Source organism: Rattus norvegicus, chromosome 4, assembly GCF_021556685.1.
Source record: "Rattus norvegicus strain SHRSP/BbbUtx chromosome 4, alternate assembly SHRSP_T2T, whole genome shotgun sequence".
NCBI classification, from domain to species: domain Eukaryota; kingdom Metazoa; phylum Chordata; class Mammalia; order Rodentia; family Muridae; genus Rattus; species Rattus norvegicus.
Window position 1 is genome coordinate 141,597,358 of NC_141537.1, and position 4,237 is coordinate 141,601,594.

A 4,237-nucleotide genomic window follows, 5' to 3' on the forward strand; every position below is an offset into this window, starting at 1 on the left:
AGGTTAGTTTGTAGAAGTAAGCTGCTGTATTTGAAAGTGACATCTAAATGAGGGACAGATAAAATGATGGATTAGAGAAAGGTTTGACATTATGAGCTTGAGATTGGCTATGCCCAACTCTCAAGAATATCACTGGAAAGAGAGGCTACTTAAAAGTAGCAAGGGGTGGGGGGAGAAGGAGAGGGGAAGGGAGAGGGAGAGGGAGATGGAGAGGGAGACGGAGAGGGAGACAGAGAGGGAGACGGAGAGGGAGAGGGAGAGGTGTATGGTAGTTTTAACAGAGAGAGAGATAGGTTGCAGAAAAGCTAGACATATGTGAAGACCATGAGCCAGAGAATGAGGAGGAGTCATAAGACTAGAGCATATAGCCAATGTTAGTATGAGACCAAGCAGAGTAATTCAGGCAGAAACAGAGAGGAGCCAGGTTGAATCAGTCAGCTTGGAAGATTAGATTGAATGGAGGCTAGAAGTTTCCGGGTTTACATTAGGGACAGAGAAGTAAAAGCTCTGTGCTCCTCCCAAGCCATATATTTGCACAGCTTTCATCTCATCACTTAATGAGAGGAAATAAATGAGATATTTACAAGAAACATAGAGGTAAAACAAAGGAAATATATAATTGACCTCAGTTCCTTTGTTTGTTTGGTCCTATGGAGCCTCTTTACTTATACAAGTTTGTTGGTGGGCTCTGATTGCTTGAGAATAAGTTTTATATTTTTAAGGCATTTCATTTACTTATTTATTTATTTGCTATGAATGACACTTTATTCTGTCATTTTTCTTTATAACTGAAACTCTGGGACTTCAAAATTAACATTTTTGCATGTGAGCTTGGGCTCCACATTCCTCTTCTGTGCTTGGTCTAAATAAGCTTCCATAAGCCAGCTACCATCCAGTTTCATACAGATCTTACTCATACCTTCACTTGGGAAGACCAAGTCCTCAAGGATGGGCATCATCCTGCACTGCTGCCAGGGTGTGGCTTCTGAGGTGGTCTTGCTTATCTGTCATACAGCTTTTCCCGGGTGGACTTGGGCAGAGTGTTCCTCTGAGGAATGAAGACCACATGCTTCCCACTGAACTTTTTCTCCAATTAACAAACTATCCAGACTTGAATTTTCTGGAAAGATTTCAGTGGAGGAGCTTGTACATAATTTATGATAGCTTTCCGATCACCACCAGCTTCAATTTCGTTGGCCGTGATGTTGTTGAGGTCCCAGAGCAGTGAGATCTGAGTTCATCTCCAGCTCGTGCAGCACCTGAGAAATGCCATACTGGAATGGCTTCTCACCACTGGGCTTCACAATCTTGGCGCTTGAGTTGAACATGGCTTCATTCTTATGGAGGGCCACTTAGAAAAAAGTTTTAAGACATTTATAAGAAGAGGTCAATTTAAGTTCTACTCTTGTTCTTGACTTAATCATCATAGAGTGACTGAAGTAAGAAGGCAACCTCATGGGCTCATTTGTTTAAATATTTCATTTACAGCTTATAACATTGTCTCACAGGTTGAGGAACATCTGAGGTAGTGGCTTAGCTTAGAAAATGGGAATATTAAATATAGACCTTCAAAATGACACTTATGCTCTGACCAAAGGTCTCTGTTTGTCAACCCATCAAGATATCAGCAATCATAGCGCATTCATCCATCACCATGAATCATGCCAGGTTTTCTCTGCCATGACGGACATCGACCTCTAAAATTATGAGCCAAGATTAACCCTCCTCCTTTAAGGTAATTCTTTGAAGCATTCTATCACAGTGAAAAGTATCAAATATAGTCATCCTCTAGAATTCACCCTTTTGTGTAATTAATAGGATCCTAACACTTAGTGTGTGTGTGTGTGTGTGTGTGTGTGTGTGTGTGTGTGTGTGTGTGTCAGTTGTCGTTTGCTCATAGCCATGTGGAGAAATATATCATCTCCAAGGTGACTTTATATTATAGAAGACTCCTGGAAAGATTCTAGTATCTGTGTTTTCATTGATTGCCTCAATGGAATAAGATAGGGCATCATAATTGTTCCTAAAGAGGACCAGGAGACAGGGGACAAAAGGCAGACTCTGGGAGGTGAGGGCAACCTTGTAGATGAGTCAAAAACTTCTTGGACTCATAGCACTACAGTTTTCAGAGAAACAGATAGATGATAGATGGTAGGTAGGTAGATATATAAAATGGATAGATAGATTGATATGATATAGATAGATATATGATAGACAGATAGATAGATAGATAGATAGATAGATAGATAGATAGATAGATAGATAGATAGATAGATAGATGATAGATAGATAGAGATAGACACACAGAAAGATGATCCCTATAACCTGTGAGAACTTGAAGATAGACTGATTCTTCTGCAACTGAGACTCTACAAAAAAATATAATCCAGATCACATCTTGGCTGTAGCCTTAGGAATGACATTCAGGGCCTGAGGATAGTGCTCAGCAAAGTGTTTTCTGTATAAGCATAAGTATCTAAGTTTGGATCCCAAGCTCTCATGTAAATGCCAGGAGTGGCCAATCTTCTCTCTAGTTGTAGAGCTGGTATATGGAGACAAGAGTATCCCAAGGGCTCAAAAGTCAGCCAATCAAATGCATAAGCAAGCACAGAGCATTAAGGGACCATAAAAACTAAGATAAAGAAACAAGTGAGGAAGATGTCTTCATAGCAACCTCTATTCTTCATATTTGCCTACACTTGTGACCACATATGTGCACGTATGCATGCACCCTGTCAACACACAAACACACAGTACATGAATAAAAAAAGATGACATCTCATTTAAAACTGCAAGGCAAGGCAGTGAGAGAACTTTCTATTTTCTGAACACAATACCAACTCTCCTGCTGTTCAATTTTACTGACTTTCAATGATTTGAACATATGGTCCATGTCCTGTAAAAATACATCCAACATGCACATTTCCTTACATGAATACAATGTTCTCATATCCCTCCATTTTGCTTTAGACATTCACAGAGAGTTTTGAATGCATCCAAGTTCAAAATGTATTGCTAAGAAACACACTTGACCTGTGGATAAAGAACAGAAGTCTACCACACCTCATAGTTTCAATTTTTGATTAGTTTATAAACTGTGGAAGTTACCAGGCTCTTGTTTCCCTGAAGGATAACTGGATAAACATGAATTCTATGCAGAGTATATATCCTTTCTCATTCCAGTGATGACCAAAATCACTAGATGATATTCACTACATTCTACATCCTGTCCAACTACTCCAGTCCATGTTTCATGCTGCTAGACTGTCATATAACAGTTCTGATTATCTCTTTTCTTCCATACAAGAACCAAAGCCTTCCAGAAATTTCCATGTGTATTAAGAACCTTTGCAAAATGTTTGGTGCAATCTTCTTGAGATCTAACCTTCTCTTTCTGCTGCAGCCAAACAGATTCTATCCTAACATGTGCCTTGTACCTTAGTCATTGGCTCACTCATTCTTCTGTATCTTCTATCTTGCTAATCTTTCTGTTGCTGTGACAAAGCATCATAGCCAAAAGTGACTTATGGGAATTAAAAGTTTATTTGGATTTACAATTATGGGGAAGGCATGGCAGCAGGCAGTCAAAGCAAGAAGCCGAGAGACCAGATCGTCAAACCCAAACATGAGGCAGAAAAAACAAATTGGAAATGGGTCAAGGATATACTCTCAAAGTTTACCCCCAGTAATATGCATCCCCCAGCCAATCTCTGTCTCCTAAAGGTTGGATAACCTCCCACAAATAGTTCCACTAACTGCGGACAAAGCATTCTGTGGGGGACATTTCTCATTTCAGCCACCATAACGTCCTAACCCAATATTTGGCTACTGATATAGTTGCTGATTTAAAATAAAATCCAGTGATACTTCTACAGATGGAAATTTTCCATTCTTCAAATCCTTTACAATGACTTTCTTGATATTATCCCCCTAAGAGAATTAACATAGTCTACTTTTAATTCCTGTGATATTTTCCCCTCCTGGGGAAATTTCTTCAATGTAGTGGCTGCAGTGTCTGTAACTGTCTTTTATCCCAACATGTCTATTTAACTATTTACTTTCAGCCACTGCTTGTTCATTACTGTATCCCCCACAATAACCCCAAAACCAAGATAATTGAGATATATATATATATATATATATATGTATGTATCTCACAAGTAGCTGATACTGGTTGATTGTTTTATGATACATATAGCACAAGCCATTTTTATTCCTCATCAAGAGGTTCAATGAC

At 39.1% G+C, this 4,237-nt stretch overlaps 1 pseudogene; it reads right to left on the minus strand.

Moving 5' to 3' along the window:
• Positions 1–782: 782 nt before the first annotated feature.
• Rps7-ps6 (ribosomal protein S7, pseudogene 6) lies at positions 783–1,328 on the minus strand (annotated as a pseudogene).
• Between the last annotated feature and the right edge of the window lie 2,909 nt (positions 1,329–4,237).